The sequence below is a fragment of the Loxodonta africana genome, chromosome 11 (genome assembly GCF_030014295.1).
Source record: "Loxodonta africana isolate mLoxAfr1 chromosome 11, mLoxAfr1.hap2, whole genome shotgun sequence".
In the NCBI taxonomy this organism is placed as follows: Eukaryota; Metazoa; Chordata; class Mammalia; order Proboscidea; family Elephantidae; genus Loxodonta; species Loxodonta africana.
Window position 1 is genome coordinate 7,101,685 of NC_087352.1, and position 14,218 is coordinate 7,115,902.

At 44.0% G+C, this 14,218-nt stretch overlaps 1 long non-coding RNA gene across 17 annotated transcripts in view; it reads left to right on the forward strand.

Moving 5' to 3' along the window:
* Positions 1–718: 718 nt before the first annotated feature.
* Positions 719–14,218, forward strand: part of LOC135232766 (uncharacterized) — a 116,073-nt gene continuing 102,573 nt past the window's right edge. For 6 of the 17 annotated variants that reach the window (XR_010323316.1, XR_010323317.1, XR_010323325.1 and 3 more), the window contains exon 1: positions 722–10,647. This is a non-coding gene — a long non-coding RNA (uncharacterized LOC135232766). Of the gene's footprint in view, positions 10,648–14,218 lie in introns of all 17 variants that reach the window. The other 11 variants (XR_010323318.1, XR_010323329.1, XR_010323330.1 and 8 more) reach the window with 9 other exon arrangements.

Consider the following 14,218-nt stretch of genomic DNA (forward strand, 5'->3'; position numbering starts at 1 on the left):
TCTGTTAACAGCAGAACGGGGAGCCGAGATCAGCTTGTAGCGTCTCTCTTACAGCAATGCCAGGTAGTTCACACTCACTTGTGGAGTCTCTGTTACAACAAGACTAGGGGAGTGAAACCCAGTTGTAGAGCCTCTGTTATAAGTGGGCCAAGGAACGCACAACCACTTGTGGTCTGTCTGTTATTCCTGGGCCAGGCAACTCAAACCTACTTGTTGTATCTTTATTACAACACTGCCAGGGAGCTCACACCCACTTGTGGTGTCTCTAGGACAGCAGGACCCGGTAACTCACACCCAAGGTAGTGTCTGTATTACAGCAGGGCCAGGGAACTCACATAAAATGTGGTGTCTCTGTTAGAGCAGGACCAGGAATCTCACACCCAATGTGGTGTCTCTATTAACAGCAGACCCAGGGAGCTGACACCCACCCCTGGTGTCTCTGATACAGCAAGAATAGGGAGCTCACACTCACTTATGGAGTCTCTGTTTCTACAGGGCCAGGGGAATGAAACCCACCTGTAGAGTCTGTGTTATAGCAGGGCCAGGGAACTCACACTGGCTTGTGCTCTGTCTGTTGTTCCTGGGCTAGGCAACACAAACCTACTTGTTGTATCTCCATTACAACATTGCCAGGGAGCTCACATCCACTTGTGGTGTCTCTGTTAGAGCAGCACCAGGTAACTCACACCCAATGTGGTGTCTCTATTGTAGCATGTCCAGGGAGCTGACACCCACTTGTGGTGTCTCTCTTACAGCAAGAATAGGGAGCTCACGCCCACTTGTGGTGTCTCTGTTATAGTAGCACCAGGGGATACAGACACACTGCTGGTGTCTCTGTTAGAACAGAACCAGGGAGCTAAGACCCACTTGTTAAATATAACCTTCTCTATAGTCATGCAGCTGGACATTGAATAAGGACAATGGAAGAAGAATTGATGCTTTTGAAAGAGGGTGTTGCTGAAGAATATTGAATATGCCATGGACTGCCAGAAGAAGGAACAAATCTCTCCTGGAAGAAGTACAGTCAGATGCTCATTAGTAGTGAGAATGGTGAGACTTCATGTCACACACTTTGCACATGTTGTCGGGAGGAACCAGTCCCTGGGAGGAACCAGGAACATGTCAGGACATGTTGTCCTGGAGGAACATCATGCTTGGTAGACTAGAGGGTCCATGAAAGTGAGGCAGACCCTCAACAAGATGGATTGACACAGTGGCCGCAACAATGGTCTCAAGCATAACAGGCATTGTGAGGATGGCACAGGACAGTGCACTGTTCGCTGTCAGTTGGAACCGGCTCTGCAGCACCGAACAGCAACATATTCATGTTACTTTCAATGCTGACCTAGAAATTTTTCAGTGGAGTTCATGTCACAGAAAGCATCCAAATGTCCTCATCAGTTGACTCCTTTAAGGCATTTACCCCTCTAGATTTCCTCTCTCAGTCCTCCCTCCTTTGGACTCCACCGCTTGCTCCCCACACCCCAATCCGAAAAACTGATGTCTCTACTCTAGTCCTGGTTTCCACACCTCCCCTCTAACCATTAATGTACCATCAACCCACTCACAGTTGTACTTATCCCATATGGAGCTTCCCATAATGAGAAAGGAGCATCTCAAAGCCCTTTCAAAGCTCTGTCTCCCAGAATTTCAATGATTGAACCCAACCCCAATCTCTAAAATCCATCCAGGCTCAAGGCTTTCAAAAAGTCCTCCCCTCTGAAGTCTCTCATCTCACCTGTTTCCTCCAGCTGAGCCCCCTCTCTTCATCACCATACAGCCAGAGATCCTGAGCCCAACAGGAGAAGGAAGTCCCCACAGAACAGACCGCTAGACACATTCTACTTAGAAATAGGTTTATTTGGTTCTTTCAAATATGTCTTCTTGATCAGAAAGGCAGAGTTGGTAAAAAAGAAAAGAAAAGAAAAGACAAAAATGCTGAAAGTCTAGACTGAGTGGATAAGCTTCCTTGCAGTGGTTGAGGAGGGCCCAGGAGATCCAGCAGTTGAGGATCACGAGAGTGGTAGAAAACCTTCCGCAAACGATGCAACTGACAGAGCATCTGGTTGCCTCGGGCATCGACGACAGTGGAAGATTTTAAATGTCAACGGTGCCCATCACACAGCGGTAGAGAGAACTTGTGGTTTCCTTGTCGATTCTGAAAGCAGGACGGAGAATTTACTGACAAACAGTTCCTGTAGAACTGATGCGGTCTTGTTCAGCACAGACTTAAGAATCTTCTTAATTAGATATCTAGACATCAGTTCTAAAAGCTCCTTTAGACACATCCTCAGTGTCTCCGGTCCAAGTATTGGAGTCCTCTCCATTACAGATGTACACATCTGTGTCAACCAAGTCGTTACCGGGTTCTGTGGAAAGGATACTACTTTGTCTCCTAGAAATACTCTTAATTTTTCCATGAGAGATTCAGTGGCTATATGCGTCAGAAAATCAATGGTCTTGTCTTTCATAAATGAAATCATTGAATCCAGGGAAAACATAATGAACTGGTCTGGTGGCTGCAGGCACAGGAATGGTTTAGGTCCCTTTAGAGAGGGCTGCCTTTTAAAGAAGTACTTAATAATACGAATGTCACACATAAGCACAAACTCCCGAGCAATTGTATACTGATCATGTTGACCATGAGAGCTAGCAATTTGACAACATGCCTCCATCGTCATCCTTGCTTCTTAACACTAGGAGAAAAGGTTGATTACAAGGAGCTGTAAGACTACTGGAGTTGAGGTTTCTGTCCTAAAAGCTGCTGCCAAGTGCTGGTGTTAGACAGACACAGGACTCATCTCCTAGTTTCCTTGGGGTTTAAAACGAAAACCCATACATATGAACGTTACTGTTGGTTAAATGATATCCCAAACATATGAATGCTTCTGTTGATTAAAATGGTATCCCAAACATATGAATTTTATTGTTGCTTTAAATGAAAATCTGTACACGTGAATGCTACTTTTGATTGAAATAATAACCCACATATATGAATGTTACTGTGGGTGAAAATGATAACCAATACATATGAAGATTACTGTTAGAGTTCAAGCCATGAACTCCCTATTTGTGTATGTTTATGGATGTAAGGACGTATTCTCCTGGAGATAATATTTTCCTTCCTCTGAGGAAAAGTTAGATTATGAAATCCCAAAATATTTAAGAAACATAGTTGAGCAAGAGCTATTATACTACCGTCAAGCTAGAATTCGGTAGTCTCTGTGTGAAAATGACAAAACTTTCTCATATTATCGGTCTGTTAGTAAAAAGGTGCTGTGACTATACAACGTTTTCTTTAGCCTTCTGCCCAATCTATTAACAGCGAAATAGTCGACCACAGCAGCAGCTGTGCCTCTGCTTGAATTTTGTTCCTGTGTCACGTGGTCAAAGCATCATTTCCTGGAATCACTCTTGTCGCAGCTGCGTTAGGGCTCTCTTCTTGGGTGTGACGTACACTGCTGACGTTGAAATAGAAACTTTCATTATTTCCATAATGGCACACTTCCCGTTCCCTCCTACAGGTCGGTGTCATTAGAAATGACAAATTTTATTTTAGACACTATCCTCCCACAGATAGCGTTGGGAAAGCATCAGCCCTCATACTGCTCACGTAACGTGACTTACATGCTCTGCCAGAAACACAACCCCGGCAAGAACGTCCAGGTAGGGCATGTACTAGAGCCCAGCTCTTTCACATGAATCAGTGAGCTGAATCATTAGACTTGAAGGTGCAAGTTCCCTCTTTGTGTGTGTTTATGGATATGAATATGTGTTCTGTGTGTAATATTTTTCTCCCACCGGGAAAAATTAGATTATATAATCACATAACAGTTGTTTGAAAGGTGGTCTCGTGTCAGATGCCATACTGCTGTAGAGCTAGACTTTGTCTGTCTGTGAAAATGACAACATTTTCTTGGAAAGCTGGTCTGCTCTTAAAAAGGGGTTGCCAAAAGAAAATGTTTTCGTTTACCTTGTAAGTATTCTGCAAACAACAAAACAGCCAACGTGCTACTGATTACAGGAGTTTTCTGTACTTGAAGTTGACAGTCTCATGTTCTTGAATCGTTACACAATTTGTTACAGATAAGGTTCTCTATAGTCATGTTGCTTCCAGTGTTGACCTGGAAGTCTTTCATTGTTGTGCATGCCACAGAAAGAATAAACTGTACCGCTGAGTCGCATCGTTTCCGGTATGATCCTCCCTGGAATGTTTCCTTTCCCAATGGACCCACCTTTAGACCCTACCGTTTGTCAGACTTCAGCCCTCAAAGATGCTGTCTATATTCTGGTCCTCAATTCCATACCTCCCATCTAATCATAAACGTACCCTCAACCACCCACCTGGAGCTTCTCCTAGTGAGGCAGGTGGACCTCAAAGCCCCTTCAAGGTTTTGACTCCAAGATGTCAGCCGCTAGACCCTCCCAAACTCTAAAGCCCATCCAGGCTGAAGCCTTTCAAGCACCCGTCCACATGAAAGTGTCTCATCTCATTGATTCCCTCCACTTTGAACTCTCTTTTTGTCAGCATCCAGCAGAGACCCTGAGCCTGATGATAACCCATGCATATGACTGCTGGTGTGGTTAAAGTGACAACAATTTCCTATGAATATGGCTCTAATAGGAGAAATCATGGCAGAGAAGAACAACTGTGGAAGCACTGCCTGCAGGGTGAGTTTCTGTTAAGGGAAAGGTGGGGGGGCAATTTGTGTTAAAGTACAATCAAGGGGTGATGCAGAATGAGAAAGGCTAAAGGGTATTTCACAACCTGAAAGGATGTAGAAATTTGAAAAGCATTCACACAAAGGGAGTTTTACGTGTCCAGGTCAAAGCTGGATCAGATTTCTTGGGTCAATGCATAAAACTCTCTTCAAATAATGCAGTGAAGCCAAAGGAGCATTCGGTTTCCATCTTAAGAAGACACAATACTTCCTTGGATTCCTACAGTTTGGGGTTGAATTGAGTCTCACAATAGACATGCCGGAATCCATGAGGACAGGTATCTCTCTACCCTCTGAGGGCAAGTTCCTCTTGGCTTCCTCAGGATAGGCTCCTCTTGGCCCCCTGAGAACAGGACCCTTTACCAGAAGGTCTTTATTACCCTTGAGAACAGTATGAAGAGCCTAGGACCCACAGCAGAGGGTCATCCTGAGGCAAGGGGGTCTGGGAGCCAACAGAGAGGGGAAAGGGCATGAAAACCACAGGGCAGAATATAGAAAAGGGGAGCTCAAGAACACCTTACCCAAGTCCTTCTGCGGCAAGGTGAGGAGTCCCTAGGTCAGAGAACACCAAAGACAGCAGCACCTTACAGTCTTTACAAGCATAGGGTTTTATCTTATGGAGGAACACAGGCCCATTTGTGGTGTCTCTGTTACTGCAGAATGGGCAGCTCAGATCAACTTGTAGCATCTCTCTTACAGCAATGTTACGTAGTTCACACTCACTTGTGGAGTCTCTATTACAACAGTGCTAGGGGACTAAAGCCCACTTGGAGAATTTCTCTTACAACAGGGCGAGGGAACTGACACCCACTTGTGGCGTCTGTCTTACAGCAAGAATAGGGAGCTCACGCCCACTTGTGGTGTCTCTGTTATAGTAGCACCAGGGGATACAGACACACTGCTGGTGTCTCTGTTAGAACAGAACCAGGGAGCTAAGACACACCTGTTAAATATAACCTTCTCTATAGTCATGCAGCTGGACATTGAATAAGGACAATGGAAGAAGAATTGATGCTTTTTAATAGGGTGTTGGTGAAGAATATTGAACACACCATGGACTGCCAGAAGAACGAACAAATAAATCTCTCCTGGAAGAAGTACAGTCAGATGCTCATCAGTAGTGAGAATGGTGAGACTTCATGTCACATACTTTGCACATGTTGTCGGGAGGAACCAGTCCCTGGGAGGAACCAGGAACATGTCAGGACATGTCCTGAAGGAACATCATGCTTGGTAGACTAGAGGGTCCATGAAAGTGAGGCAGACCCTCAACAAGATGGATTGACACAGTGGCCGCAACAATGGTCTCAAGCATAACAGGCATTGTGAGGATGGCACAGGACAGTGCACTGTTCGCTGTCAGTTGGAACCGGCTCTGCAGCACCGAACAGCAACATATTCATGTTACTTTCAATGCTGACCTAGAAATTTTTCAGTGGAGTTCATGTCACAGAAAGCATCCAAATGTCCTCATCAGTTGACTCCTTTAAGGCATTTACCCCTCTAGATTTCCTCTCTCAGTCCTCCCTCCTTTGGACTCCACCGCTTGCTCCCCACACCCCAATCCGAAAAACTGATGTCTCTACTCTAGTCCTGGTTTCCACACCTCCCCTCTAACCATTAATGTACCATCAACCCACTCACAGTTGTACTTATCCCATATGGAGCTTCCCATAATGAGAAAGGAGCATCTCAAAGCCCTTTCAAAGCTCTGTCTCCCAGAATTTCAATGATTGAACCCAACCCCAATCTCTAAAATCCATCCAGGCTCAAGGCTTTCAAAAAGTCCTCCCCTCTGAAGTCTCTCATCTCACCTGTTTCCTCCAGCTGAGCCCCCTCTCTTCATCACCATACAGCCAGAGATCCTGAGCCCAACAGGAGAAGGAAGTCCCCACAGAACAGACGGCTAGACACATTCTACTTAGAAATAGGTTTATTTGGTTCTTTCAAATATGTCTTCTTGATCAGAAAGGCAGAGTTGGTAAAAAAGAAAAGAAAAGAAAAGACAAAAATGCTGAAAGTCTAGACTGAGTGGATAAGCTTCCTTGCAGTGGTTGAGGAGGGCCCAGGAGATCCAGCAGTTGAGGATCACGAGAGTGGTAGAAAACCTTCCGCAAACGATGCAACTGACAGAGCATCTGGTTGCCTCGGGCATCGACGACAGTGGAAGATTTTAAATGTCAACGGTGCCCATCACACAGCGGTAGAGAGAACTTGTGGTTTCCTTGTCGATTCTGAAAGCAGGACGGAGAATTTACTGACAAACAGTTCCTGTAGAACTGATGCGGTCTTGTTCAGCACAGACTTAAGAATCTTCTTAATTAGATATCTAGACATCAGTTCTAAAAGCTCCTTTAGACACATCCTCAGTGTCTCCGGTCCAAGTATTGGAGTCCTCTCCATTACAGATGTACACATCTGTGTCAACCAAGTCGTTACCGGGTTCTGTGGAAAGGATACTACTTTGTCTCCTAGAAATACTCTTAATTTTTCCATGAGAGATTCAGTGGCTATATGCGTCAGAAAATCAATGGTCTTGTCTTTCATAAATGAAATCATTGAATCCAGGGAAAACATAATGAACTGGTCTGGTGGCTGCAGGCACAGGAATGGTTTAGGTCCCTTTAGAGAGGGCTGCCTTTTAAAGAAGTACTTAATAATACGAATGTCACACATAAGCACAAACTCCCGAGCAATTGTATACTGATCATGTTGACCATGAGAGCTAGCAATTTGACAACATGCCTCCATCGTCATCCTTGCTTCTTAACACTAGGAGAAAAGGTTGATTACAAGGAGCTGTAAGACTACTGGAGTTGAGGTTTCTGTCCTAAAAGCTGCTGCCAAGTGCTGGTGTTAGACAGACACAGGACTCATCTCCTAGTTTCCTTGGGGTTTAAAACGAAAACCCATACATATGAACGTTACTGTTGGTTAAATGATATCCCAAACATATGAATGCTTCTGTTGATTAAAATGGTATCCCAAACATATGAATTTTATTGTTGCTTTAAATGAAAATCTGTACACGTGAATGCTACTTTTGATTGAAATAATAACCCACATATATGAATGTTACTGTGGGTGAAAATGATAACCAATACATATGAAGATTACTGTTAGAGTTCAAGCCATGAACTCCCTATTTGTGTATGTTTATGGATGTAAGGACGTATTCTCCTGGAGATAATATTTTCCTTCCTCTGAGGAAAAGTTAGATTATGAAATCCCAAAATATTTAAGAAACATAGTTGAGCAAGAGCTATTATACTACCGTCAAGCTAGAATTCGGTAGTCTCTGTGTGAAAATGACAAAACTTTCTCATATTATCGGTCTGTTAGTAAAAAGGTGCTGTGACTATACAACGTTTTCTTTAGCCTTCTGCCCAATCTATTAACAGCGAAATAGTCGACCACAGCAGCAGCTGTGCCTCTGCTTGAATTTTGTTCCTGTGTCACGTGGTCAAAGCATCATTTCCTGGAATCACTCTTGTCGCAGCTGCGTTAGGGCTCTCTTCTTGGGTGTGACGTACACTGCTGACGTTGAAATAGAAACTTTCATTATTTCCATAATGGCACACTTCCCGTTCCCTCCTACAGGTCGGTGTCATTAGAAATGACAAATTTTATTTTAGACACTATCCTCCCACAGATAGCGTTGGGAAAGCATCAGCCCTCATACTGCTCACGTAACGTGACTTACATGCTCTGCCAGAAACACAACCCCGGCAAGAACGTCCAGGTAGGGCATGTACTAGAGCCCAGCTCTTTCACATGAATCAGTGAGCTGAATCATTAGACTTGAAGGTGCAAGTTCCCTCTTTGTGTGTGTTTATGGATATGAATATGTGTTCTGTGTGTAATATTTTTCTCCCACCGGGAAAAATTAGATTATATAATCACATAACAGTTGTTTGAAAGGTGGTCTCGTGTCAGATGCCATACTGCTGTAGAGCTAGACTTTGTCTGTCTGTGAAAATGACAACATTTTCTTGGAAAGCTGGTCTGCTCTTAAAAAGGGGTTGCCAAAAGAAAATGTTTTCGTTTACCTTGTAAGTATTCTGCAAACAACAAAACAGCCAACGTGCTACTGATTACAGGAGTTTTCTGTACTTGAAGTTGACAGTCTCATGTTCTTGAATCGTTACACAATTTGTTACAGATAAGGTTCTCTATAGTCATGTTGCTTCCAGTGTTGACCTGGAAGTCTTTCATTGTTGTGCATGCCACAGAAAGAATAAACTGTACCGCTGAGTCGCATCGTTTCCGGTATGATCCTCCCTGGAATGTTTCCTTTCCCAATGGACCCACCTTTAGACCCTACCGTTTGTCAGACTTCAGCCCTCAAAGATGCTGTCTATATTCTGGTCCTCAATTCCATACCTCCCATCTAATCATAAACGTACCCTCAACCACCCACCTGGAGCTTCTCCTAGTGAGGCAGGTGGACCTCAAAGCCCCTTCAAGGTTTTGACTCCAAGATGTCAGCCGCTAGACCCTCCCAAACTCTAAAGCCCATCCAGGCTGAAGCCTTTCAAGCACCCGTCCACATGAAAGTGTCTCATCTCATTGATTCCCTCCACTTTGAACTCTCTTTTTGTCAGCATCCAGCAGAGACCCTGAGCCTGATGATAACCCATGCATATGACTGCTGGTGTGGTTAAAGTGACAACAATTTCCTATGAATATGGCTCTAATAGGAGAAATCATGGCAGAGAAGAACAACTGTGGAAGCACTGCCTGCAGGGTGAGTTTCTGTTAAGGGAAAGGTGGGGGGGCAATTTGTGTTAAAGTACAATCAAGGGGTGATGCAGAATGAGAAAGGCTAAAGGGTATTTCACAACCTGAAAGGATGTAGAAATTTGAAAAGCATTCACACAAAGGGAGTTTTACGTGTCCAGGTCAAAGCTGGATCAGATTTCTTGGGTCAATGCATAAAACTCTCTTCAAATAATGCAGTGAAGCCAAAGGAGCATTCGGTTTCCATCTTAAGAAGACACAATACTTCCTTGGATTCCTACAGTTTGGGGTTGAATTGAGTCTCACAATAGACATGCCGGAATCCATGAGGACAGGTATCTCTCTACCCTCTGAGGGCAAGTTCCTCTTGGCTTCCTCAGGATAGGCTCCTCTTGGCCCCCTGAGAACAGGACCCTTTACCAGAAGGTCTTTATTACCCTTGAGAACAGTATGAAGAGCCTAGGACCCACAGCAGAGGGTCATCCTGAGGCAAGGGGGTCTGGGAGCCAACAGAGAGGGGAAAGGGCATGAAAACCACAGGGCAGAATATAGAAAAGGGGAGCTCAAGAACACCTTACCCAAGTCCTTCTGCGGCAAGGTGAGGAGTCCCTAGGTCAGAGAACACCAAAGACAGCAGCACCTTACAGTCTTTACAAGCATAGGGTTTTATCTTATGGAGGAACACAGGCCCATTTGTGGTGTCTCTGTTACTGCAGAATGGGCAGCTCAGATCAACTTGTAGCATCTCTCTTACAGCAATGTTACGTAGTTCACACTCACTTGTGGAGTCTCTATTACAACAGTGCTAGGGGACTAAAGCCCACTTGGAGAATTTCTCTTACAACAGGGCGAGGGAACTGACACCCACTTGTGGCGTCTGTCTTACAGCAAGAATAGGGAGCTCACGCCCACTTGTGGTGTCTCTGTTATAGTAGCACCAGGGGATACAGACACACTGCTGGTGTCTCTGTTAGAACAGAACCAGGGAGCTAAGACACACCTGTTAAATATAACCTTCTCTATAGTCATGCAGCTGGACATTGAATAAGGACAATGGAAGAAGAATTGATGCTTTTTAATAGGGTGTTGGTGAAGAATATTGAACACACCATGGACTGCCAGAAGAACGAACAAATAAATCTCTCCTGGAAGAAGTACAGTCAGATGCTCATCAGTAGTGAGAATGGTGAGACTTCATGTCACATACTTTGCACATGTTGTCGGGAGGAACCAGTCCCTGGGAGGAACCAGGAACATGTCAGGACATGTCCTGAAGGAACATCATGCTTGGTAGACTAGAGGGTCCATGAAAGTGAGGCAGACCCTCAACAAGATGGATTGACACAGTGGCCGCAACAATGGTCTCAGGCATAACAAGCATTGTGAGGATGGCACAGGACAGTGCACTGTTCGCTGTCAGTTGGAACCGGCTCTGTAGCACTTGACAACAACATATTCATGTTACTTTCAATGCTGCCCTAGAAATTTTTTCAGTGTAGTTTATGTCACAGAAAGAATTCAAATTTTCTCCTCAGTTGACTCATTTAAGCCATTTACCCCTCTAGATTTCCTCTCTCAGTCCTCCCTCCTTTGGACTCCACCGCTTGTTCCCCACACCCCAATCCGAAAAACTGATGTCTCTAGTCCTGGTTTCCACAGCTCCCCTCTAATCATTAATGTACCATCAACCCACTCACAGTTGTACTTATCCCATATGGAGCTTCCCATAATGAGAAAGGAGCATCTCAAGCCCTTTTAAAGCTCTGTCTTCTGGAACTTCAATGACTGAACGCCCTCCCCCCAATCTCTAAAACCCATCCAGGCTCAAGCCTTTCAAGAAGTCCTCCCCTCTAAAGTCTCTCATCTCACCTGTTTCCTCCAGCTGAGCCCCCTCTCTTCATCACCATACAGCCAGAGATCCTGAGCCCAACAGGAGAAGGAAGTCCCCAAAGAACAGACCGCTAGACACATTCTACTTAGAAATAGGTTTATTTGGTTCTTTCAAATATGTCTTCTTGATCAGAAAGGCAGAGTTGGTAAAAAAAAAAAAAAAAAAAAGGAAAGAAAAAGAAAAAAATGAGGAAAGTCTAGACTGAGTGGATAAGCTTCCTTGCAGTGGTTGAGGAGGGCCCAGGAGATTCAGCAGTTGAGAATCACGAGAGCGGTAGAAAACCTTCCGCAAACGATGCAACTGACAGAGCGTCTGGTTACCTCGGGCGTCGACGACAGTGGAAGATTTTAAACGTCAACGGTGCCCATCACACAGCGGTAGAGAGAACTTGTGGTTTCCTTGTCGATTCTGAAAGCAGGACGGAGAATTTACTGACAAACAGGTCCTGTAGAACTGATGCGGTCTTGTTCAGTACAGACTTAAGAATCTGCTTAATTAGATATCTAGACATCAGTTTTAAAAGCTCCTTTAGACACATCCTCAGTGTCTCCGGTCCAAGTATTGGAGTCCTCTCCATTACAGATGTACACATCTGTGTCAACCAAGTCGTTACCGGGTTCTGTGGAAAGGATACTACTTTGTCTCCTAGAAATACTCTTAATTTTTCCATGAGAGATTCAGTGGCTATATGCGTCAGAAAATCAATGGTCTTGTCTTTCATAAATGAAATCATTGAATCCAGGGAAAACATAATGAACTGGTCTGGTGGCTGCAGGCACAGGAATGGTTTAGGTCCCAGAGAGGGCTGTCTTTTAAAGAAGTACTTAATAATACTAATGTCACACATAAGCACAAACTCCCGAGCAATGCCTCCATCGTCATCCTTGCTTCCTAACACTAGAAGAAAAGGTTGACTATAAATAGGTATAAGACTATTAGAGTTGAGGTTTCTGTTAAAAGCTGCTGCCAAGTGCTGGTGTCAGACACACACAACAAAACTCATCTAGTTTGCTTGAGGTTGAAAATGAAAACCCATACTTATGAACACTACTGTTGCTTAAATGATATCCCAACAATATGAATGTTACCGTTGCTTTAAATGCAAATCTGTACAAATGAATGTTACTTTTGGTTTAGAGAATAACCCACATATATGAATTTTAGTGTTGGTTCAAATCATAACCAATACATATGAATGTTACTGTTAGAGTTCAAGCCATAAACTCCCTATTTGTGTACGTTTATGGATGTAAGGATGTATTCCCCTGGGGATAATATTCTCCTTCCTCTGAGGAAAAATTAGTTTATAAAATCCCATAACATTTTTAGAAACATGCTTTAGTATTAGATTGTATATGCTCTGAAGCTAGAATTCAGCAGACTTTGTGTGAAAATGACAAAACTTTCTTGTATTGTTGATCTGCTCTTATAAAGATGTTCTAGTGATGCGATGTTTTCTTTAGCCTTCTGTCTAATCTACTAACAGCGAAACAGTCGACCACAGCAGCAGTTGTGCCTCTGCTTGAATTTGGTTCCTGTGTATCGTGGCCAAGGTATCACTTCCGGGAATCATCCTCCTTAGAGCTGCGTTGTGGTTCTGTACTTCACTGTGATATACGCTGCTGACACTGGAATAGAATCTTTCACTCTTTCTGTGCCTCTCCACTGCACATCACCTTCTACAGCATTGATTCAGGTCATTGTCATCAGAAATGACAGATTTGACTTCAGACACTAAAAACCCATTGCTGTCAACTTGATTCAACTCATAGCGACCCTATTGGACAGAGTAGGATTGCCCCATAGGGTTCCCAAGGAGCAGCTGGTGGATTCAAACTGCTAACCTTTTGGTTACCAGCTGAGCTTTTAACAACTATACCAGCAGGGCTCCTATCTGCCCACAGATACCACTGGGAACGCACTAGCTCTCATATTGGGCATGTTACACAACCTGAGTGCTCTGTCAGAAACACAATCCCAGTAAGAATGGCAAGGTAGGGCATGTACTACAATCAGCTGTTTCACATGAATCAGTGAGTTGAATCATTAGAATCGAACGTGCAAGCTCCCTCTTTATGGATAGAAATATGTGTGCCTTCTGTGTGTAGTATTTCCTCCCTCTGAGAAAAATTCGATTATATAATCCCATGAGAAATTTTAGAAAGGTGCTTTAGTATCTGATACCATACTGCTGTAGAGCTTGGATGTGTTTGTCTTTCCGTGAAAATAACAAAATTTTCTTGGAAAGCTGGTCTGCTCTTAAAAAGAGAACGTAACAATAAAATGTTCACTTTGTGAGTATTCTGCAAAAAACAGAACAGCCAAACAAAATAGCGAATGTGCTACCGATTACAGGAGTTTTCCGGACTTTATGCTGACAGTATCTTGTTCTCGATTCATCGTGCAATATGTTCCAGATGAGGTTCTCTATAGGCATGTTGCTTCCAATGTTGACCTAGAACTCTTTCATTGTTGTGCATGCCACAGAAAGAATAAACTTTACTTTTCAATTGCGTTTACCCCTTCTGAAATGTTTCCTTTCTTAAGCTGCCTTCCTTTGGACCCTACCCCTTGCCACACCTCAGTCCTCAAGCAGCTGTCTCTGCCCTGGTCCTAAGTTCTACGCCTCTCATCTAATCATGATCGTACCCGCAACCACCCACCGTTTTTATATCCCAAACCTGGAGCTTCTCCTAGTGAGGCAGGTGGATCTCAAAGCCCCTTCAAGACTCGGACTCCCAGAAATGCAACCACTGAACACTCCCCAAATCTACAGCCCATCCAGGCTTAAGCCCTTCAAGTATCCCTCCCCACGACGGTGTCTCATCTCATTCATTCCCTCCCCTTTCAACTCTCTTTTTGTCAG